At 39.2% G+C, this 25,669-nt stretch overlaps 1 long non-coding RNA gene across 4 annotated transcripts; it reads right to left on the bottom strand.

The window, feature by feature from the left end:
* Nucleotides 1-258: 258 nt before the first annotated feature.
* LOC311433980 lies at nucleotides 259-25,574 on the bottom strand. 4 transcript variants are annotated; one of them, XR_014691163.1, is made up of 6 exons: nucleotides 25,348-25,574; nucleotides 24,958-25,106; nucleotides 14,485-14,601; nucleotides 7,259-7,400; nucleotides 6,996-7,178; nucleotides 5,725-6,923 (listed from the first exon to the last, which is right to left on the bottom strand). It is a non-coding gene; the product is annotated as an uncharacterized lncRNA (long non-coding RNA). The 4 variants fall into 4 exon arrangements; XR_014691160.1 differs by lacking the exons at nucleotides 6,996-7,178; nucleotides 24,958-25,106 and adding an exon at nucleotides 259-950 and having other exon boundaries at nucleotides 6,622-6,923; XR_014691161.1 differs by lacking the exon at nucleotides 6,996-7,178 and having other exon boundaries at nucleotides 25,322-25,574.
* Between the last annotated feature and the right edge of the window lie 95 nt (nucleotides 25,575-25,669).

Raw genomic sequence — 25,669 nt, 5'->3', positions numbered from 1 at the left:
TCTACCCACTTTTGAAAAAAAAAATCATGTTATACATGGGCTCATGAAGGAGGTCAAACTTCATATTCCCCGTGAAAAAGATCATCATACAGTCTCCTCATTCAAGACATAGGTCACTGGATCTATTAGTCAGTGTTGTTTGTTTTGTTTGTTTGTTTTGTTTTAATTATTATTGTTGTTGTATTTCTAAGGAAGTAAGGTTCACTGTGTTCTGCTTTCCTAAAGAAATGACATTCACATACAATGTTGAGAAATTATTTGTTGCAAACCTGTTAGTTGATTTTATTTAAGTATGACAGAGGGGTCAGAGAGGTATGAAAAAATAGCCAATTACCAAGCGAAGGACAGAGCTATCAGTGCTGACCAAAGGGGAAAGGCCAGAACATTGCATCACCCCAGAAAAGCTGCAAGAGCCATTTTGAGGCACAGACCCACAGAACAAACTTCTTTAGCTCACTGCCCCAACTCATCCAACACCACAGTGTCAATTAGAGACAATTGTGTTTTGTGGTTGTTGTTTTTTTTATAACATGAATTGATCTGCGACAGTGCAAGATGTCTGTTTAGATTTAGCATAATATTCATGCAAACAGTAGAAATAGCTTTCATTAGCAATAATGCTCAATGGCACCTCTTGCACTAATAAAGCATCTGTTTCTCCATTCTTGCTAAGTATATGCTAGAATTCCTACTACTTATAGATGCTAAGTAAACCCATACAAACAAAAAACTTGGAATAAACCTACTCAGATCAACTGGACACAGATTGACATCTATGCATCTTAGTTTGCATGTTGTTTTAAACTACTAATACTTACCTTAAATAGGGAACAGTATGTAATACTTTGAAATGATTCACGCCTGACATACTTGCAAGGCCAGCTGTCAAAGGAGTTGAAAAATTCAGGTCTGTGCCAGTATCATACATTATCTTTAGTCCCAGTTTCTCACTGCATGGGAAAGACAACGTGCTATTTTATGAGCCCTGTAAAACTAACATATAACTTGGAAATAGGTTTAGAAAGGGACAGACAGTGCATTAATATTTTTTATCTGTGCATCTCCTGCAGTCTTCCCCCTTTAGGATTTTCTTTTCTCCTATTATTTACTTACAAAAAGGGGAGAACACGAGAAAACTGATTAAATGAACACCTGATTGAACGTAGATATAGATTTAGAAGTCAGAGCCTGATCTCACAAAGCAAGTAAAATATAGACATGAGATTTGCCTTTCTCTGCACTGCTGTGGCTGGCTGAAGATTCAGAGATACCGACCAACAACATATTGGTATTTAGATCTTAATAAGTAACTGTCACAGTCACAACCGAAACATCAGCCTACACACAGTATTTCACAGTATGTGTTCCTTTAAACACAGCTATAACCATATCACGCTAATAATCTTACTGAAAATCAAAATGGTTGAGGAGAGAAGCAAAAAGTTTCCATTTTCTTGTTGGTTCCTGACCATTTTCTTTGCTCTATTCCCAGAGCCTGGTTCTGCTCTGCAGTGCTTCAAACACTGTTCAGGCTAGTGAGGTATAGAAGGATAGCTAAATAAGCACTAAAGACACACCATGGAGATCAGCAGATCACAAGCTATGTTTTCACAGCCCCAGTTTCCAACGATGCTGGCTTACTGAGAGCCAAAGGCTGGGCATCTGCAGGCTATGAGCAGAGCAAAGCTGCACCTACACTCTGCATGCCCATGTGCTCCCACTCTCCATGCCTGGTGACATACGTACGTTCATACAGAGAGCAACTGCAATGTTTGGGTTCAGCAAATTAGTGAACTTAAAGAAACATTAAATTATGTATTTAAATGCCTTCCTCCATAGGGGAGGAACTTCAGGGAGATTTTCTTGTAATATCCACTGCAACCAACAGAGAAGCATATTCTCTGGTATTCTAGAAGAAAAATCTGCTCTCATTTTTTCCCTGTAGTTGGTTTTCCCCACTTCTTCCTCAACACTCTCCAAAGTGTACTGTTCTAAAGAAAGCAGTTGAGGAAAAGTTCCCAAATTACCCTGTCCTTTTTCCTACAAGATTTATTTCCCTCTCCCCCCCTCCCCCCTTACACACAATGGTACAACCTGGATTATTTTATTTGCTAAAAATATCTGCCAAGTCTAAAAATAAGCAATCTTTTGCTCACCTATTAGTGCATTACATACCTGAGTCAAAGATTTTAAGTCCTAACAGTTTTACAAACTTCATCAGTGCAAATGACTCAATGGATTAAGAACTTCACACCACCTAAGACACGTTACAAACACTTTAAAAGCAATTAAAATTATCAGAATCTGAGTGCACATCTCTGGCCACGCCGCATCAGCAAGTAGTACAACACAGCAGAAGCTGAGCCTGCAAACTGAAAGCCAGTGCTGAGGATCCAACATCCACCTTGAGATTTTTACGTTGGGCTACTTCTGGTTTGGATGTATGGACTGAAGCATGTACTAGCAGCTGGCATGCATGAGCTGAACACATCTTCTCTCTGCCTGTCCTCTCTGGGAAGTGAGCCACAGAGTGCGAAGAGGGGACAACTGGAGGTTCACTTCAAAGCACGTTGCAGAAATCGAGTTAAATGCTGCTGTAAGTAACTTGTGCCCATCAAATCTAAAGATGGTTTTAAGTTTGTCAGTAACCACAGCAACTTATTTCAATATGCTTATTCTCATCACCACTGCTGTTTTCCTGCTGTATCCCTTACATGCCCCACTCTGGGCTTGCATGAGGAGCTGTGCCTGCCACCAAATAGGACTGCAATTCAACACATACAGGCCTTCACAGCAAGCAAGCAGCATTGATTTACTTGTTTCTACAAATGCAGTCTGCTACATACATAGATTTTGGGCAGAGAAAAAAAAAATCTTTTCATTTCCATATTAATGGAAATTGTTTAATTTCCATATGCTTGGCATACATCCATACATTCAATATCCTGTAGAAAATACTTTAACCAAGCTTAACATATTGGAAGAGCAGAAAACTTAGGCTGGAGTTTCTTTTTAGGCTTTGATGCCCCAGTGACACCATCCACAATATTATAAAAGTTCAATCATTTTGCGTGTGATGGCCCAGGCAGAGGAAGCCTGTGTTTTCCAGTCACCGATGTATTTGTTTGACATTAACATACAGTGGGAAACAGCCATGTGGAAACCCTGAGCAATAATGTGCAAGTAAGTCTTGTAAAAAGCAGCATTAGCATACTTTTACAAATCTGAATGACAATTTAGCAATTGGATCCAGGGGCTTTTCCACACAGGCTTCTAGACCCATTGGCACACCAGTGTGGGAAGAGCTTCCTGGAGGCTGCTTATGCTGCTTCTGTGGTGCAGTTAACAGCAGGCATCAGGCTGCAGGCAATTCAGGGGACACTTTCACTGGCAGCTACAAGTCATTAAAATAAAGGGGAAAATGTTTCCAAAAAAAAAAAAAATCCTAAAGAACAACATGCAAAAAAATAGACTCTAGGAAGTTTGAACAACATAAAGCTCTTGGAAGCTCTTGGAAACTGTTTTTGAACTGTTAAATTTAAATTAAAAGAATATTAAGAATATTAAATTTATTTAAAGAATCTAAGTGTCTGGTCTGATTTGAAAAACACACACATCAGCTTTGCCAAATGAAGTTCTTCCTCAACCCTCAAGCCTTAATAGAATTTCCTTTTCTTTCCTTAAAAAAAAAAAAAAAAAAAATCTCTACTAGTACGTGAGACAGGCTTGGGTTTTCACTAGGCATGGCACAAAACAGTACATACAGGGGGGTCTGTCCTATTCCCTCTGCACCTGCAGCTCTCAGCTAGCTTTATACAAACACCAGGCTGAACATGAGTCCCCTTCTGGCATCAGTTACACCCCACACACTGCATCTTTACTCTGTTCACAGGGTGCCCCAAATTCTGATAAGTCAAAGTGATTCTGGAATCCAGGCCAGGCTTTCAGGCACAACTTCTCTACTAGCTTGGATCAAGAAGAGATGTGCAGTACACTTTCCACAGCCAGTTGACATTGGATTCCCATAACACCACAAGTTAAGAAATAATAACGGTCAAGTCGTAGTCTGACTACAAGTGCAGTTGGGCATCCAGTGAAAAAAAAAAAAATATATATATATATATACACACATACATACTGACCTAGGAAAAAAATATTATGAAAGAGAAAGGTGTATATGACAGAAAAAAAAAATTACATTTCCAAAAACCTATGTGAATATAAAAGAATAAGTATTTTGCTTTGAGAGCATTTTTTGTTCTGACAAAATTAGCAGTGTGTTTCTCCATCTACCTTACAAACAGGCAGTGCTTAACTACCGGCAGACTTCAGTCTACATGACTTTACAACTCCAAAAATCTGTCTGAGCACCAGGTTGTGCTGGTTTAGGAAACTTTTAAATTCTGCACTGAATTTAAACTTGTATAAACCTCATCTTTCAGTTTGTTAGTGACTTATATCAATCCAACATAAATAAAGCACTACATACACAGAAACAAGTGACTACTATTGTTCATATAAATAAAACAAAACTCGTAACACAGTTCAGCCTTTGCAGCCCTTTCTTTCTAACCATTTGATTAAATAAGTGAAAGTACTCAGTACACAACATTTCCTTTAACCAGAAAAAAAAAAGTCCCAGATGGTTGACATCTTTAAGTAATAGATATTTTATACCAGCCAAAATTAAGATTCAAATGTCATGAATAAAGTAATTCTCTCTTCAGTGACTGTGTTGCTCCAAAAATAATTCAATGCAGTATTCTTGTTAAATATGGAGAAAAGTGTTTCCTTTAGATGAGGAAATTCCCTTAAGGAAGTTGTTTTAAGATAAATAAAAGTTCAGGATGAAGCCAGCAAAAGGTGTGAAGGATTTCTCTTTGATTTACCAGCTTGTGTATTTGGGCTCAGACACAGACTACATTTTATGCACATATTAATAGGATGCTAATAAGCCTACAACTCCACTTTAACAGGGACCTGTAGAGACAACCTGATATGTGGCACCAGATATATTGGCCCTCTTAAGCAGAAGATTTATTTCTTTCTTGTGCAGGGAGAGAATCAGATTACATATTTTTAATTACAAGTTCAGATGAAAACGCTTTGCAAAGTCAGACTATTACTTTTGTTAGGATTTTTTCTCGGTTAAGGAAACCTTCAAAAGATCAAGTTAAAAACCAAGACTTTTAGAGTAACTATGTGCAGTTTTTACTCTTTACTGGGAATATTATACACAAAATAAGGCCACTGAACTGTAAACCTGCTTACTAAGTCATGAAAACAATTCTAGTATCAAAATCATGAAGCACAAGAATTGGCAGAATGTCTGCTACATTGAAGTGTTTGCTACATTTCATAGAAATGTTTGAAAGAGATCCTAGTTAGTTTTAAACATCAAAGGTATTTCAAAGTTATATCTTTTAGTGTTCTTTTTTTTTTTTTTTTTTTAAACTACATCTGCAAAATGTTAAAAAGGCATTAAAAGAGAAATAAAAAGCTAGATAAGGCTCATCTCATCTATGTACATATATCCTAGTTTATAGTTATCCTTAAAAAAAATCCTGAAATTTTATTGAGTAGTATCTTAATTAAACCACACATTCAAACAAATCTTCTGTACATTTTTTCCTTGCAAAGCAACTTTTCACAATTTCAACTTGCTTTTTTTTTTTTTTTTTTTTTTTTTTTTTTAAATAGTTCTAATACAGCAAAGATAGATTCGGACAAATTTGCTTTCATTATTAGAAGAAAGAAAGGCTAAAAAAGGTTTTGCTTAAAAGTCACATACAAATCAGAATAATTTAAAAACCCAAGTGGCTTCCATTTAAATTTAAAATAAAAATTCTGGGAAACAATTATCTTGTTCTTAGCTTGTTAACACAGAAACTTATCTCTTGTATTAACTGCTGTTTTAATATAATATAAAAAAATATAGCACAGATCTTAATTTTAATTAGAAAAATCAATAAGACAACTTTTTTTTTTTTTTTTTTATTCCTTTTCTTTTTCCAATCTATAGTTGTATTTCCAGACTGGTCAACATGTACATGGCTAGACACTATTAAAACAGCATACAGATACCTTCTCCTAGCCTGGGAAGGTTCTCAGCTTAAAGCTTATTTTGTCAGCTCAAGACTGCAGTGACAATATTTGGCCCATTTGATTTCAGCAGCCAATAAAAACAGGCAATTGCCAATTACCGGTTACTTTTCTTTGTCAGCTGGAAGGAAGTCTGGTGGCTTTCCTATTTTTAATGCAAAAGCCAATAGACAAGTAGAGTTCTGAAATTACAAAGCAATGCAGTAATTTGAATGTTGGCTAATATGGGATTCCCCCACCCTGTCCCACCGTTTCTACAAGGCAAGTTTCGTTTGTTTTCTTAACCTTCTTCTCAAGGAGACTGATCTCTCGACTGTGTTCAAAATGCACTTGTGCCAATGTCATTGACTTCAAATGATCCGTGTAAAAGTAACCACACATATACTGAAATGATGCTCCCAGCACTTCTCCAAAGATGCTGTTCCTCCCATACATGCCACAGCCATCATTGTACAAGGGTTCTTTTTTTTTTTTTTTTTTTTTTTTTTTTTTACAAAGTTGTTCATTTTTGAATCTCACCTGCCCTTCTGGCCACTGATGAGAAGTCTCTCACCCTCCTCCCACCTGAACTCCAGCTTTGAGAAGGCACACAAGAAGGTCCCATGTTTCAGGCCACAGATTCTCTTGCAGATGGGGGAGGACAGCTCCAGGGGACTGTCACAGTGTCTGGAGGGCTGTGCTGCTCTGACTGTGTGACTGGGTACAGTTGCATTCAAAGATTAGCAACAAGTCAAGTAACCACTGATATCTCCTGCACATCCTCTTCCGTTTCTTGGGTGTATGATCAAAATAGCCAGGGTGCAGGCTCAAGGGAGGAACACCTAAGAAAACAGGAGACCCATAAAGCAGAGCTCAGTGAACCACAGAGACTGCACGCAGAAGTACATACATACCAATGTAAAGTACGTCCAAATGTACTGCAGGCTGCGTTCTGTACTGGAGGCAGTGAGATGTGAAGTGCACATGTGCCTGCAGCGCTTGGGCAGGTGTTCCCCTTCTTTTGGAAGCCTTTCATCCAAAGAGGCTTGTTTATGCTGCATGCCACCTCCCTCAGCATTAACCACATACACAGCCCACTCCATGGCAATAGAAAAACAGACTGTAAAGACAAGGCTGATTTATGCTCAAGTGGACTTGGTAAAGTAAGGAAACTGACCTTGGCAAAATCACCTCACAGCACCTCAGAAATGCTCATGTTTTTTTAGCTGTCCTGCCATGGAAACACATTTTTCACAAGTGAAGCTGAATCTTAGCAACCCACAAGAGCTTTAGAGGGTCTGGAAGCAGCAGTGTCCTGTCTAGAACAAGGATAAATAAATAAATAAGCAAAACCAACAGCAGCAACAACAAAACCAACTAAAAGTAAACAAACAATGAAAATTCACAAGGTTATGACAGCTTAATTTTCTTTTTGGTATGGGACTATATATGTTTACAGTAATAATCTTGCTTTCACTCCCATCATAAAAGTGTATTTTTCTCTCACCACAGAGAAAATCTATGGCTAAGTGAAAATCACAAATGCCATTTTTCTCTGTGAAGACAATTCATATTTTAGAATATAAGATCATCATGGTATAAAAAGGTATTATATATAGTTTCAATATTTTAAAACCTGGAGAACAGAAGAAGCAGCACTCTTCATTATTTATAAAATAAAGGACCTTCTGTTTGGAAAGTTTCTTCTTCCTCTGATTTTTATGTAATTTTAATTTTTGAAGAAGTTTTAAACTAATAACTAAACAGGAAAGCAAATTGCAACCATTCAATCTACACATTCATCTTACAGTGTCCCATCACTCTTTATTCACCACGGTAAGATATGCCTAAAATTTCACAACAAATGCATACTTAAATAAAATAATAAAAATAATAATAATAAAAAAATAAATTAAAAAAAAAAAATAAAAAGAGAGAGAGAGAGATCTGACACCTGTAGGCTTAAAAATAAAGTTCAGTTGATGCCTATGAGAAAATTACAAATGTTTGGAAGAACCTATACTTGATATGAATGTTATTTATTGAATTGTGCATTCTCTTCTTTTACTTGCCATTATATTATGGAATTAGGAATGTCTAAACTTCTTCACAGAAGGCATCTGAAACCATGTTCTACCATTTGCAATTACATTAAAAGAAGCAAAGTACAGGGGGAAAAAAAAGGAAGAACATTATTCCCAATCCTGTGGAAACCATGTAATCACATTTAAAACAATCCTAATCAATGAAACATAGGATGAAACAAACACTCAGGCTTACACACTTTCCACCACATTATGTGTTGTATACAATGCTGCAAAGAACTGTAAGAATACCGCACTAAAATAAATAAACAAATAAGTATGAGATGTTCCCAAGGGATCTGTAACATTGAAAAACCTGCTTACCCTCTGTCTTAATTTTTGGAAACAAGCCTCCTAATTTTTTGTTATGGGGTTTGACTAGACTGGTAGTGCCAGCCAGTGCACAACAGGTGGGCTTTGCTGGAGCATGGCTGGAGAGACAGGAGGGCTTTGCTAAAGCATTAATCAAAGAAGAGTCCATGGAAGCTGTGAGCAGCAGATGAACCACCTGCATAAAACAATGCTAATGAGGGAAAGAGTTACATAACAAATATGACAAAGTCCTGTAAAGTAAGTAGCAGATGAAAAGGAAGATATGTATTGCACACTGGTGGTCTGTGGTAGGAATATGGAAATGGAGTGTCACCTTATACAACACTGTGATGGCTAAGGTATAAAACTAAGATCAGAAAGCATGGAAGCTTTGTATTGGTAAAACAGTGCTTTTGAGATGTGCCTTTTCACAAGCACATCTACGTTGCCTGCCAGGCCACAACTGTGCAAAGGCTGTGCTTTACTGAGACTAAAGCTGGCAGAGCCTTTGCCATAGAAGCAAGGTCAGGGTCATTTTCTGGGACACAAGTATAGCCCTGAGGTCTCTGGAGAGGAGAACCATCAGCCTAGCAGGGTCCTAGGAGGACCCTGAGGAACCCACCACCACAAAATGCAAAAGACATCACGACCTAGTGATGCCTTTGGTTCAGATCATGTGGTTGCAAGGAGGGAACTCTGATCGCTGATCTTTCTGCTGCAGACTACCAAGGACCTGGCACATGAATAATGCTGTAGATTTGCAAGCAATAGCGAAACTATACTTCTCAGTATAGGGAATGCCCCCAAGCTCTCTACCAGAATAGTTCAGCTCTTATGACTTCTTTGCAGTGCTCTGGTGTCTCTGAACCCCACAAGATTCAGTGCAAAATTATTCAGACAGAGTAATTACCTAACACAAAATGTGAGCTCCTCCCCACAGTGAGATTACAAATTGGTGTGGCCAAAGCACAGCTATGCCATCAAAATGCACGTTGCATGCTGTGCGTGCTGTTAACCCAATAAACCCCATTGCTGAATGTTGCCACAGGAAGAGTCAGCCTTCAAGGACTGCCCAACAAAGGCTGAAGGGCTTACATTGAGGTAGAATGGAAATGCTTGTGCGACAATATTATGCACTAACAGATGGTACCGTCTTCATGTTTCTTCCTCTATCCTTGTTTAATTGATTTGCATGGATTTATCAGGAACCATCAAATTCCTCATACTGCTTAGACAGCTTACATACCAGGAAAACTGCGCTAGCCTTCCAGAAACAAGTCTCCCTTTCAAGTAAAAGTGCACAACATGATTGATTCATTCACTGTTCCTCTACATAGACTATGCAGATGAACTGAATTTTCAGTTTAGCAGAATTTGATAGCAGTTGCTTAAAATATAATTTCCCATGTCCAAATGGGAGTAAGTTTTGGAAGGGGAAGTTGTAAATCATGGAATGAAAAGTCCTGATGGAAGGTCCTTAAAAACAAACAAAGAAACAAAAAAATCTGGCATTTGGTTTAGGTTTTCTAGTTTTCCTTTTTCATATTAAAGTTTGGGAAAAGGAAAAAAAAATCAGCATTCCACCCACCAAACTAAATGTAACAATAATAAACATAACAAACCTCAAATTTTAAGATCAGAAATAAAACAAAATACTTGGCTTGCACAGGAGTGATGAATTTTTATGCTCTGATATCCAGAGGCTTTGTCTCAGGCTGTTGAGCAAAGTTGCTGCTTGCACTGTTTGAATGTTCGAACTTTTTGTTGTTGTTGTTGTTGCAGGTTTCCTTAAACAGTGACCAAAGCTTTTTTAAAAAAGAGGGTTGTAATGGCTTTGGACACCTAGTTAAGCGGCCTGTTTCCCCAAAGTGCTGATGACCCAGGAGCTCCTATTCACTTCAAAGCATAGGATTTCGGAATGTTTGTTGCTTTAAGATTTATGGTCTCTCTACATCCTAACTGAGAGATTCAAGAAATTACAACTAGTAGCTCATCTCCATTAAAATTAGAAAGAAGTGCTAGACTGATTTGTGGCATCTATTCCAGAGGCCAACACGTTCATGTCTTCACAGACCCTGCAAGTGGAATAACTAGCGTGAAGAAATGAAGATGGCGCAGAGAAAGATTTGCTAAGGGTAAACAGGGCAATTCACTGCAAAACCCACGAGCTGACAGAAGCAGCCACAGCAGATGAGAGAGGAAAGGTGGGAGATGTTTCTGCCTGCAAGCTAGCGCTAAGTGAACAAAATATTGTTCAGATCACTGCTCTGACTATATTCCAGTGAGAGACCCAGCTTAACAAGATTTTGTAAATGCAGAACCACAGGCTTGGCAATAACAATCCAGGATGGCATGTGGAAATTCATATCTAAACAAAATAATACCACAAGGAGCGAAAACTTCCACACTGGATTGTTCCCCAGTTCTTACAGAAAATGAGACGAGTTTAACAGCAAACATTTCAGAGGACTTTCTCCTCTTCTGAGGAAAAAAAAAAAGTGGTAGCTACTGAGGAGGAAGAGTCCATAAAAGGATGCCAGTGTTAGCGACTTGAGTGACAGACAGGAAGGAGATTTCCACAATTGGCATTTGGTGAATTGCGAGCTATAAAAACTGTTTGGAGTTCGGTGGGTTGTCTGAGGTTTCTAGGCACAGCAGTTTAATTCTGTCTGTTACAAAAAGGTCTTGTTTTATTTAAAAAGATTTATTTCAGAATTTCTTCATATATTATATTAGAGGAATAAAAAAGGGAAGAAAACCAAACTTCTTGCTCTTAGTAGGCTACATTTTTCAGCGACTGCATGGTAATTAGTTTTTTTTCCATCTCACATACTCTGCATCTATCATTACAAAAAAAGTTACTTACACTTGTAGTTACCGTTGCAAACTGCCTTCCTTCCCTTTTGCCTGATTAATTTAGCTTTTATTCTACTGAGTGTTATACATGGTAATTTTTTGCTTTTAAATCTGCTTAGTATTTACTATTATGCATAAATTGCTGAAACATGTTTGCATCTCTGCTGAAGCCTAACCTTAATAATCCAGGCCCTCAGAGTGTATTTGTCCATTTCAGCTGAACTGAAGTGAAATCCTTTCCTGTACCAAAAGAAGGACAAGTCTAAAGCTCTGTAGGCAGTCTGAACTCTGTGTCTGATTGAAAAGAGTGCATCTCTAAAATATTTAGACTAGGAAAAAGGTTTCAGAACAAAATATTTGTAAAGTCTTTTTGAAAGCAAATTCCTTCCCTAACCCAAAGTATTTCATCCACCTGATGAGGTAGAGGTAGGGGGAAGAAATTTGTCCTTTCTCTTCTTGTAGCACAAAGTCATATCATAAGAACAGACGGAAATCTCCAGAGAGACAGATAAATTTTTAAGGCTTTACATTCAGACATTAGAAGACAGGGTTAAAACAAAAACAAAAAACTGCTTTCTTTGTTGTTAATGTGACAATGTGTAGTGGTCTGATTCAGAGGAAAACTTTCGTAAGTGTCACTGCTCTGTTCTGTTGAAGGAAGCACACTGTCTGACATCAACTCTGCTGAACTAATGGCTCTAAAAAGGCATTTTTTGACATCGGCCATCAAACTGCATCTCTTAATCAGATTTCTCACTCTTTTTGACTATGTTGTTTCTCGTAACAACCAGACTTTCCAACAGTATTCCCTAGCTTGAAAATTGTATTAATCTTCAGTAATAGAAACAGTGTAGATCCTCCACTGAACACATCAGTCGTATTAAAAGTAATAAATATAGAGTGCAACCTTCTTGTTATGTTACCTTCCCCAACATCCTCGAATCCCCCAGCTTCACACTTTTTTTCTTTTTTCCTGTTCATGATTTTGTTTGAGCCTAAAATCAGATATTTGAATCTGAACTCTGTTTCTGAACTTCTTTACTCAGCATCTTGGTAGCATGCATACTTAACATTTCTCCAGCCACAGAGACCCTTACACATTTTAAGGTGGTGCTGGGAAAAAAATGCCTCTCTCATCAAGTAATTTATGCTTGGCAGGTCTTTTGTTAAATACTTGTGTGTCAATAAAGCATGAAATATATATATAGCTTGGACAAATGAAAGATAAAATAGAGAACTGAAGGAGTGTGACTTATTTTGCAAGCTGAAACTATTTTAAATTATAAAAGCCCTTTGAATAGTCATTCCACATATTTGTTTCATTGTCTTTAAAAGGGAATAGACAGAATAGACAGATAAAACTACTTGTTGGCTAAACTGGAAATTGAGATGAGCTGTACCCAGAATGCCCATAATAAGTAAATAGAAGCAAAAATACCTCATACAGAATCATTTACAAAGAAACGTATAGAAGTCATGAACCAGTAATAACTGCTGGAGGGTCATGCCTCCTGAGGAAAAAAAAAAAAAAAAAAAAAAAGGAAGACTCCATCAGATTTAGCCCAAGAACTTTTTCCCTTCCTCAGTTTCTGGAAGTTTAGTTTCTCTATTCTCAATTAGGAAGAATTAAGGTGGGTTTTCTTTTTCAGATGATGATATACTGCTAATCTGCACACACTATTATCTGCATATTTTCAAAATCCACAATGTTATGTAACTACAAATATATATTTATGTAAATATATGTATGTATCTATAACTACCGAATATCTATAACTATAAATATCAGAATTTATTTATTTATTTATTAAACACTTCTGGCAACTACAGCGATTCCCCAGCAGATGGCAACATTGATCTGGCTTTGATGCAGTAACTCCTGGTGCCCACTCACCTACCCAGAAAGGATACAAGGATACACCCACAGCAACAGATCTTCCCTCCTTTGAGCTTCAGAAACCTGCATGCCTTGAAGCCCTCTTTCACTACATACACATATATTTTTTTGAGCAAAGCTTACTCTTTGTTTCTACATTCTGCTCGAGTCTCCGTGAGTTTCAATTACTAACTGCCTTAATCTATGTGTTCCTTTATGTCACACATCTCCGACAAAGGTGTACAGAGAAGTGATTATAGCTAAATATAGTGATATATGCTAAATAACAATGTGTACTCAGAGATACAGTACAAGAAGGAAAAGAAGTCACAGGACTTCGCTTTCTGGAAGAAAAGCATATGCAAACTTTCAATAGAATGAAAGGTGGCTTTTAACTGTATACTATTACTGTCTCTGGCACTAAAAAATTGTAGCTGTCATGCTACTGCATAGAACTGTTATGCAAACTTAACAATTGTTCTTGGACTACAGGTAAAACTCTTCTAGTTATCAGCAATGCTTGAGTTGAGAGATAGGGAAGTCTGCCCCTGATTTCCCTCTGTGCTTTGTTAGAGGAAATGCTGGAGTTAAGTATTAACTGTAAGAAGGTATTAAGAGAGCATCCCACAACGCTGACTACAAAAGGGTTTTAAAGTTCTTCTGACATTCCATGTATTTGCATATGTCATTACACAAATAAATACTGATGAATACGGTGCCTCTAACTTTTAGGTTAACAAAGGTCAGCTATTGTTTGATGCACAGGTGAACACACTAAAAATGGTAAAATAACTCCCTATAAGCCTTCCTCTGCCGACTGTCACCTGTCTGTTGAAAATAATGAATGCCATAGCACTGTAATAGCAAGATAGTACACGTAAAGGTCACATCTCATTTCCCTTAGTTTTAATAAGAATGCACAACAGGAGAGGTGTTGGTTTTTTTCTGAGGACATTTAGCACTAGGCTAAATGGTACATTTTTTCCTCTTTCCCATGCAGAGATAAAGGATAAACAAATGAATTAAAGAAATGGATAAAATAACCACAAATTTTACCACAGGTAAAATGAAGCACAACCAGTGATATCAGAATCAGTTCTTTTATCACCTAAACCAAGGAATTACTTGGGCACTCCATCAACAGAGGAACTCCCTTTGCACCAGGGTACTACACAAGGGAGTTCCAGCCTTTGGGCAACCGAGACATTTCACTGCTAATTAAATCTTTAAATCCAGCAGAATCAGTTACCTGAAAACCTATTTTAATGGTATTACCTGATCCATCAGGTCTTGTTTAATTACACCTTCTTTGTCCTCATCACTAAATGCTGATCTGCTGTTTTTCTTCTTCTCTTTGTCATCTTTGATAGCCCCCTCCTGCCTGTGGTTGTTCTGCACAAAGAGATATCAGTGTCAGAAAAGGGAAGCTGTACAGTTGTGGCAATGGATACACACTGCTCTTCTGGTGATGCTTATCTTTGCTGATAACAGTTCTGAACTTTGATAAATACATGCAATTCATACTTCTGTTTGAGTGTAGATTTTCATTCATACTTTTAATTTTGCTACTATTAAGCAATAGCACAGGCTAACAAACTATTTCAAAGTATAACAAGTAGCATCAATGCTGTTTCTAAGGTTTTTTGTAACTGACCCCAGCATGCCTGCCTGGGTTTGTAACCCTAGCTACAATTTCAATAGATAACCAGAATGATGCTAGAACTTGGCTGGGCTTTTGCATGCTAAGCAGACTTCAAAAACCAACAGCCTGCTTCTGGTTCTCAGACATCTCCAGTAAATTGGTGTTGAAATTGTACATATTTAAGAACCAATTAACACTCAGCAGACACTCTATGCAGCTGTACAGAACAGAGTTTTACAGCCCAAACCCTGCAGGCTGCACCAGTAAACTACGAAGATTTCCTCCTATACAACCTATAAATCCTGCTGAAGTACAGGAACTGTTGCACCATGCATGATGCTATAGTATATCAGGGACATCCATACAGGTAGGCAGATATGAGACAGGACCTGCAGGACATGGGAAACAGCTGGAGCTGGAGGGATATCCTGTGGCAGTAAAACAGCACTGGTTGCTCACCTATAGGCAAAGCTTTAATTTACTTCTTAATACAAGAAGTAAACTATGTTAGTTGGTTGAGTGCACGTTGTGCATTTTGAAAAATCTAGAATTTTACTGGAATGTCAAAATTACATTTCTTAGACTACATGCAAAATTAGAAGCATGAGTTTTTAAAAATGTTTCACCAATGTCTCACTTAGACCAGACTTCTCTGAAGAGCAGCACTACCTGACTGAACAAGGTGTCTGTCAGACTTTCTCTAAGTTTTAGAAAATAGAAAGCATCCCAGGCAAGCACAATGCACAGGTTCAGGATAAGACCCTGACAAGCTCTGTTTTTTGATGTCTAGATTGGAATGAGTTGTTTAATGCCATGAACACAAGTCAGCTCTTTGTCCAGCACTGACTTATGATCTCAGCTCTGGCTTGAGGAACTAAAGTACTCAAGTACCACATAAAGGAAAATCTAATGCAATTTAATGAATTCTATCAGTGACATTATTTTTTCTTGGTTTATTTTAAACTACCAATAGCTCAGCATTCATCTCTGCCTTAGCCAGATACTCCCCAGGGCTCATTAATTTTTTAAGTGTCATTCCAAGAAGCAGACCCTTCAGAAAGCAATCCTGTTTTCCCAAACCATAAAAAGCCATAGCTTTTGTGGCATAAAAAGCCATAGCTTTTGTGGCAATGCTTCTGGTGGTACAAGGTCTCACACCAATCAAGAGGCAACACAAAGCAGTTAAGAACATATACATTCACTTGCTCCTAGCAAATGCTATTTGAGACTGAACACACTTTTCCCATTTGCAGGAGATGGAAGTCTGCAAAGAAAATAGTTACCATTCTCACAGGGGTACCTGTCATTACTGAAAACATTTCTGTGCAACTTTGCTTCTTCCTTGGCCCACTGGTGCAATTTGTTGCTATGAAATCTCAAGAATGCCAGTGACTGATTTTGAAAGTTGTTGCATATCTGATGCATATCTAATAAGCAGCAAAAGGAAGCAGATGCAACAAAAGACAGCAAAATAAAAATGACAGGCATACAGAAAGAAAATTTGTTTTGTTTAGGAAAATAAAATAAATTAAAAACACCACTACTTCCTTCTCCTGCTTATTTGCAAAATCCGTCTCTTTGGCTAAACACCAAAGTAGTGCTCAATAGGCACATTGCTCACAGTGGGGAGAATCCTGCCCGTATTGTAAGCAATCCTTTGCTACCAAGGACACGAGCAAACATGCATAATCCTGGCTGTTCCCACCCTGCAGAAAGGTCTGCAGGCACCCACTGAGCTGAGAAGCCCAGAATGCAGCCTTGGCACACAACCTCCCTGCCCTCACCCCCAAGGATTAGGCAGTAACAGTGCCTGGAGTGAAGAAACACACCAACTGTACCTTATGGCTTCAAGAGCATTTTGTTAGAGGAGAGGGCTAAGGGAAGAAACTTAAAATCAGTATTGATAATTAACCCATTCCTGTTCTAACTTCTAAAGTGCTCTGGGCAGTGAGATGAAGCAAACCTTTACAGTCCTACCAAAAGCAGTGAGTTGAATAAGCACCAATTGCACTATTGATTCAGACAAACATTCTCCCACACTGGATTAATGTTGAATGACACAGGGATCTCCTGTCTCAAAAAGGAAGAGACTGATGGATGGTACAGGTAGTCGTATTCTTCAGAGGCAAGATGATCCTACTGAAAACCACACAGACAGATTTATGAGAGAAATGGAACAGTGCCATGGACCTTTTGTTCTTTTTGCCATAGCCCTTACTTCAGTATTTTATTACCACCCCCTACCCCTCCCCCCAAAAGATTAAACAAAGATCTTAGGTGTGCAAAATCACCTGAATCACAACACATATAAATCAGGGGCCTGAATCTACAGAAGTCAAAAGAGGCATACCCTTAAACTGAGGCAACACCTGGCACTATTCCTTCTTTCCCATCATTTAAGGCATTCAGCTCACAGACTGGAATTCACAAGTCCAAGTCATACAGAAAAACCTACAACATTCAGTGGTGCTCCTGCCTATTCTTCTTCATGTCAGCCATATTTTCCTATTTTCACCTTGCAGCAGTTCCCTGACACCCCATTTGCCTCTTCCCACACAGAGGTTCCCAACAGTACCATTCCGAGACAATGCTATACACTTTCTGGAGCTGAGTTCACATCTCAGTGACACTGTTAAAATAACAGACATAGATTACTTCTGATGAAGAGGGAGCATTGCAAGTCTGTGCCTATTCACCTCTTCCCTACCAACACAGTTCAGAAATTTATGTATATACTTAGTGCTGCAAAAGTGCAGAAAGCTAAACAAAAACAATTAAACCATCACGAGAAACTTTTCCGGACCAAGATAATCTAAGATTCCTTTGAAGCTTGTCCAGCACAAATCTTCACCTACAACACTTAAGATTCTGCATGCAACATGTCTTTTACTGTAAGTTTCCATACCTCCTGCAATACCAGCTGAGGGGAATTCAGTCTCAAAACAGGTGAGCAACAACTCAATAGGTGTTTGTTGTAGGAAAAGGAAGTAACATAAGCAATAGAAGACTGCCATCACGTCAAGGTGAGTTATGTTGTGTAGCATCCTGTCATGGACACCAGGAAAAACAGAAAAGGTATTCAGAAGATATTCTGAGATACCTGTCCTTCTTTTACACAATCTAAACTTTGCCCTGAGTAAACACAATTGCTAAGAAGTCTCTGTAAATGTACTCTTAAATCCAAGTAGGAATCTGCTGGATGGCATGCAAATGGCCAAATTCTGATTAGTCTAGTGCTGAATTATTTACCTGCTGTACAAAAGGTACTGTGTTGAATCCACGCAAAACAACATTGCCTTGTGTCAACACTGCTTCATTCCCTTCTGTGGTAGGTGATGTTCTGGCTACCTTTTCTAAAGAATTTAAACAAAGCCCCACAGAAAGTACACATTGTAGTCCTAACCTCAATACTTCATCATTCTCCTCCCTCCTCAACCCCCCACCCCCCCCCCAAAAAAAAAAAATATATATATATATATATATAAAAAAATTAAACACAGAAAATTAAACACAGATCTTAGGCGTGCAAAATCACCTAAATCAAACACATATAAATCAAGGGCTTGAATCCACACAAGTTTAAATAGACCTACCCTTAAACTGAGGCAACACCTGGCACTGCTCCATCTAGTATTTAAGGCATTCAACTCTCAGTCTGGAATTCACAAGTCCAAGTCAGACACCAAAACCCACATCCATCATGCTTCAATGAGCCCGAGGATGAAGTCCTGGAGATATGCCCTCTCGCAGGTACACAGACATTTCCCATACCCAGACTGCAGAGGGGAAAATAGATCCTAAGTAACAAAGTACCTAAGAAGGTTTCTCAAATCTGCACTCAGATGTTTCACTATAAATCTTGATTTAACCAAAAAGGGCCAATAAAAAGAAGCACTGCTCTGTTATCTCTGATAGTGAAAACTGTCCAAAGTTGGCAAACTTCGTATAACAGGCTAGTAGCTGTTAATTCACTCCCTCTGCATGAAAGAATTCAAGCACACATCCTTTTACCTTCCAGGAGAGCAATGTAACAACCACGCTGTTGACTAAATTGCATGAGAATATTTTGCCTCTCTTCTCTGTTAGACAAGGTGAAGATGGCACATGAGGCTATAACTTTAGCCTAAAACAAGTGCGTCAGCCAGGTAGAGAGGAATCTTGCTTTTTATTTGCTTCTTAAACTATGTGGTTTCTCTTTTAATTACAGTAATCTGACAAGAAAGAGCATTTCACAAACAAGATTTCCTCTTCCAAATCCTAGTCTCACAGATCCACACAAACACGCAGACTCCCGCATACACAAAGTTGCCCCTGAAAATAGAAGAGCCACTTTTGAAACTGGAGCTCAACAAGCCAGGCCACAGTCTCACAGAAAAAGCATTTACTGCTCACAGACAAGCAATAAAAATACCCCTTAGGCAACTGTTCAAACTGTGAAAAGAGACTGAGTCGCATGAGCTTTATTTGTTCCCTTCACACACACAGATTCCTGAGCAGATGAAATGCGAGAAAGAAGGACCCTATTAGTATGCTCAGGGAGCAGAAGCTCAGGTTTGCCAGCCTTTTACCAGGCAACATGGTCAACATCAAGCAGAATAAGTCAACATCACCAAACAGGTAATGTAATTAGATGCGGTTTGGGAATTTTCCATACATTGGTGCAAGAAAATGTTGTAAAAAACATCACAGCAAAGGGTAACAAACTCCTAGGAAGGTAACTAGGCTGCATAAGGAAGAGCAGATCCTAAACAATAAACGAAGCTGAGATCACTTAGAAAAAGCCTATACAAGTCCACAAGTAAACTGGGTGGATGAATTACTGAAGACCTAACTTTTGTGTGCTTGTCCTCTCAATATCAACATGTATGTGTATGCAACTTCCTAGGGCACTATTTTCAAAAAGGAAAAAGCGAATGCTGCCTTCCACCCAGCTTCTCAAAGAAATGACACTCCGTGTGCATCATGTTTTCCCCCCACACCAGCCACCAGCAGGATCAGGAGAGTTTGGGTGCCTGCACAGACCCAACTGAAGGAAGTGACTGTCTGTAGTGCCAGGCTGTCACTTGCTACCCGAGTCAACCCCAGAGGAGCCAGGACAACCATTTACTTCTAGGTCTTGCAGAGGTTTGCCAGCTCTCTCAACACAGTCTATTGAGTTCTGTCAGCTCCAAGGGCAGCAAAGCCTCCAGCTCTGCTCCTCCTGGCTGAACCTTTCTGTCCCTTCAGTCTGACTCTGACCCAAATCTATCATTTTCCCTTGTGCTTGAGGACAGTTTCCCTTGCCCCAGATCTGTTATCTCCAGCTCTATTTCTTGTGTTTTAATCCAAAGCCGAGGCTGGCAGAGAGTAGTGCAGTTTAGGAATGGCTGTTCCTGCTGCCATGTCCCACCTCCTCGCCCCAGGAGGCGGCTGTGGCTGCTCATGAAGTTCTGCCTCACTCCTCAGATCCTCATTTTAAACACACTTCAGGCAAAAGAAGCCTTCAGGACAAAAAAAAAAAAAAAAAAAAAAAAAAAAAAAAAAAAAAGAGGAAAAAAAAAAAAAGAAATTTCTAAATCAACAAACACTTTGAGAGAGTGTGCAAAGTAACACATCATTTGATCAAATACAGATAATTTTTTCTCACAAGAAAGTGCTGTTATCAGACACAAAGGCAAAAAGCCAATCAAATCATTGCTACAAAGTGTGGAGATGCTGCATCAAGTACACTGATATAAGTGCACTTTGTTGTTCTTCTCCAATTTTAATCGAGTGCAATTGAACATTTTTCACTGAAATTTCAAATATATGTATTTTTACCTGCTGCGCATAGTTGGAATATAAACTCACCCGCTCTGGAGGTTGTTTAATGGTTAAAAAATAGCACCAGGATCTAAGAGACACGGTGAGTCCTAAACATAGAAAATAGTTTACCCACTTTATTCTTGATTAGAGCACAAGTATTCAGTGCTGCAGTACAAATAGTTGGCAATAACTACAACCAACTGCCACGACAGAAATATATTAGACAGAAGAGAGCGAGCGGCTGGTCTCATGTAAATTTAATGTCAGAATATATTATCTGCGGCTGCACTTTGCAACTCTGCATGGCTTTGTGTGGAAGATAAAATGCTCTGATTTACAGCACTATAAATGTTTGCTAAATGCCTTAATTACTCTCTCTTCTTTCAAAGTGGCACTTTATTATTAGCTTACAGAGCGTGCTATGTAGGGCAGATAGTTTTTTCCTAATTCATTATTGACATGTTAAGAATCTGTATTTTACTAATATTCCTTTGAATGAGAATAGTGTCTGCTTTACCTCTGCTTCCAGTGATGAACAGCCACATCCATCTTGTTACTATGGCAATATTACGTAGGAGGAACAGAAACAGACTGATGCTTTTATCTTCTGCCTTTGTACTTCAAATATACCCTCTTCCCCCCTCTTTATTTTTGAACAAAACAGCCACAAAGGGGGGACATGAATTGTTTAGAGAATCAAAACAAGGGTTATTTTATTAACCTTGTTGTCATATTAACTGAAGATAAATTTCAAGGCTATAAATGATAATATAAACACCTCAGACCTTAAGATCTGATCTCATAAACGATGTATTTTTGTTATTTTTCATTAAAAAAATGAAGTGCTAGTGATCTGCTCAGCTTTCTTCTCAAGTAAAGCAGAACCCCTTGGCTGTCAAGCAGAACCCAGGCATGGATGAGTGCATCATTCATACAACCTGCTGTTTCCCCTGGAAACAACTAAAACAGTTCATTTAGGCACATTTGTGAATGTCAGGTGGGATGAAATCCATCTTTTCATACGACCTCATTTAAAAGGTAATGGAAATAGACTGGTTTAATGACTACTACCAAGAACACCTTTTCTGTATCCATTTGTTTCTGACTACATTTTATATATATATATATATATATATATATATATATATGAAAGGCAGGGAGGGGAGAAGAAAAATGTGGGATGCAAAGGACAGCTATTGGAATGCAAACACTCTGAGTCGTCAGTGCACTATGAGCAGTGTTTGGTCATGCTGGGTATAACCAAGAGATTTAGAGGAAAACATTTGCATCAACTCAGCCACTCGCAGAAACTCTCCCTAGTCATATTGGTCAAAGCAAAACAGATGAGAAAAAAAATCTCCAACTTAAACAGGCTGAGGTCATTGTGAATGCCCAAGCTGGGGAGCAGTCACATTAAGCAGCTCAGCCTGAGCTGTGGGGAGAGCTTTGCCACAGCTGGATATCAGCCAGTACTGGCACAGCCATCTTCAGACCAGGCTTGCTATGCACCTCCCATTCTGCTTAAAATCTGTATTAGTCCACCAGAGGTTACAGATAGTTATTGCTTGCAAATTTATTTCTGATTTATTGCTCTGAAATTATGAAGAAAAATAACATACTCTCCCCCCCCCAAAAAAAAAAAAAAAAAAAAAAAAAAATCAACACTTCAAACTCAAGAAAGGTATGTTTTAGGACTTGTAAAAAAACTTTTTATGTTGCAAAAGAACACTAGCACAACATTTCTTTAGTCATATAGTCAGACAAGAGATTCATTTGGCAGTTGACTTCTGCAGTCCTTGATTCTACTTCATTGTCAGTACTGCATTACACAACTCATATTTCCTTCTACTTTGATCCAAGAAGTCTGTAGTTTTGAAATATATGCACTCTTAATGTGTATTCCTGTAGCCTTCAGCTTTTTTTGTTGTTGTTGTTCAGGTTTTTTTGTGTGTGTGTGTTTTTTGTTCTGTTTTGTTTTTTAATAATTTTCAAGTTGAGATAGGTATTCCTGATTACCACATTTAAGCCTACAGACCACTGGTTTACTCTTCTTCCTGAAATTTCATGAAACTCTTGGAAGCAACACACAAACTGCAAGTAATACACAAATTGTAAAATTTTTAATTCCTGATGATATACAAACCAGTTTATTCCTGTAAATAAAAGAAAGGCATGGCATTTCCCATAGGAGCAGAGGGAAACACTGTAGAGAAACATGTTTTGTAAAAACAGGGGAAGGGAAGGGAAGGGAAGGGAAGGGAAGGGAAGGGAAGGGAAGGGAAGGGAAGGGAAGGGAAGGGAAGGGAAGGGAAGGGAAGGGAAGGGAAGGGAAGGGAAGGGAAGGGAAGGGAAGGGAAGGGAAGGGAAGGGAAGGGAAGGGAAGGGAAGGGAAGGGAAGGGAAGGGAAGGGAAGGGAAGGGAAGGGAAGGGAAGGGAAGGGAAGGGAAGGGAAGGGAAACCCCCTCAGCTTTCAGTATGACCCAAAGTAGGGTTAGCAGTAGGATGTGAATTCCATATTCTGCACACACACACACAAAACTTTCTCAAGCATGCCAGGGAGCAAAAACCAGTCCAAGAGGTACTATGAGCATCAATATGAATTCAGGATTTGCTGTTCCACAGTAGTTCCCTCTGCAATATTACTACCTTGATAGACACCATAGTTATCACTAATAGTAATTGGATGAGAGTGTTTCCCCTTTTGACAGAAGCCTACAGTAAGCTCAGTCAAAAAAAAACCAAGGAAGTCCTGTGATCGAAAGCAGCAAAAAGACTAGTATTTTTTCTTCTATTTGTAATTCATAGGATTCACATGCTAAGCACACCTTGTGTATTATCAGTCAAATACATCTGCCAAGCATCTACCCTAAAGTAGCCTGTGTAAATTAATTTTCTCAATATTAAAGCAAGCTCAGTGACTACCTATGAACTAAAAGAATCATTCTGCATAGAACATATGGTTGCATACCGTAACAAATACAAAATACCATAACTTTGTATTTAATGTCAGGTTATTAGAGCATGCCTTTTCAATGTTTGTACGGGGCATTTGAGGCTGAAATGAGAAGAGGTTACAGTCATTCCCATCTAACACGGAGGAAGCATATGCCAGCTAGTCCACTTGGTTAGAATAATGAAATTCACTCTTAAGAGCTGTTCAGTACTGCACAAAGTGGCAAATAAATAGATATTCCCAATGATGTACAGTCCCACACAACAGCCTCTGAGAAGCATTTATTCACCTGTCTACTCTGCCTTTGCTAGGAAGCTTTATACTGCATGGGAAGCAGGGATAAGAAAGGGGAAATGTCTTTAACTCACTGCCAAGAACAGTACAAAAATTACAACAGTAGTAGCCACAGAAAAAGAAATGGGGAATTGTATCATAGAACCATTTATTAAAATGGAGAGAGCTTTGTCAAGGCCTTCAGAAACCAGACAGCAAGCAAATAAAAATAGTGATTTTTTTTTCTTTGTTTGTTTAAATCAGTTTAAAGCCACAGCTTCTTGCTGAGAAACAAGACCTGTGCCCCACCATGAAGGGCCTGACAGCCACTGAGACGGGGCAGGCCAGCACCCTGTCGGCAGAGCTGCACAGGGGTTGCCATCGCCACTGAGCCTCGCTGCCAGCCTGCCAGGAGAAAAGGGGTGGCCAGCAAGGCCGATAGGGAAATATCCCCACATCACATCAGCTCACAGGAGCCCAGCTACACGTGCCCATACCCAGGCACACGTCACAGGCTTGTTGTTGCAGTGCCCTTCGAGCAGTACCCCACTTCTACAGGGCTCCAGCCCACCAGGGCACCAAGTGGCCCCACGCAAAGCCAGGCCTGACAGGGCTGCCCGCCAGCCTACCCCTGCACCTCTGGTGGCACCTGCCTGAAGAGAATTAAATAAATGTAATGAAAGATGAAAAGAGCTTATTTCATTGTTTGTGGGCTCATCTTTCTGCTGTCACTGGGAACTAGCTGCCTTCTCTGGAAGAGGCTCCCTGCCCACACTGCATCTATTTTGCTGGCTTCCTCCTGAAGCTGTCTTGGGCATAGATCCAGATGAGAGTCCAGCAGCTGAGCAGCCCTGCTACAGGAAGGAATTCATTCAGCATCCTGATGTTTTTCCCATATTCTCAGAAGCAGCAACAGCATCTATAAATAACAAACCACCAGCACTATTTTGTGAGACTGTTGCCACAGGTAGTCCTTACTGGGAAAAAAAAAAAAAAACACATCTTTCTTTGGTAAGCCAGGTACTGAGCTGCTGTAACTTGGGTGCTGACTGAGATAAGCAGAAATTACAGGTAATCAGCATCACTTGAGACTTGCCTTGTTGTACAGATGGCAGCTGGGAACTCAAACATTGCCGTAATTGGTTGTTGCAAAGTGGTGATTTCTCTTTCAGGAAGTATCAAAGCAAAACCTTCTCAAAAGCTCTTGCTCGCTCTTTACAAAACCAACACTTAGGAGAGTCTTTTCTTAAGAGAGGAAACAGAACTCGCCTTCAAGTACATCACACACACAAAAAGAAAACCCCAACACCCTGAAGCAACCCTCCTCAGCTGCCACCAGACTGGAAGGAGAGTTGCTACCTAAAAATAAGCCATCCCACCAGTCCTCTCAGGAAAGTCACCACCAAGTGCTCCCCTGCCCCTGTGCTATCAGTGGCAGACACAACCATTGAGCACCTCACCAGGACCATGGACCAGCTGGGTTTACAAGAGCCTTCTGGTGAGGAAGCACACAAAAGCAGCTGGGCAGCAGCATGGTATGCCCTCAGTTCTCAGAAGAAGCCAGTGATTTTGTCAGTGGGGTGAGGAAGGTTAAATGCAGGCAAAAGCTAGGAGAAAACTGAGTGATGCTCAAGGGTGAGTTGTTTCATTAGAGAGGGATGGGGATCACCTGCCCCTAGCTTCTCCAGGCTTGCTCACGTCAGCAGAAACCCTGATACCATTTATTAGCTAACTAAAAAAATGACCCGTTTTCTTTTTATTTTCTTTCTTTTTTTTTTTTCCTTTTTCTTTTTCATTTTCTTTTTCCC

Source organism: Aythya ferina (assembly GCF_964211825.1).
Source record: "Aythya ferina genome assembly, chromosome: 3".
NCBI classification, from domain to species: Eukaryota; Metazoa; Chordata; class Aves; order Anseriformes; family Anatidae; genus Aythya; species Aythya ferina.
This window is presented reverse-complemented; position numbering and strand designations above follow the sequence as displayed.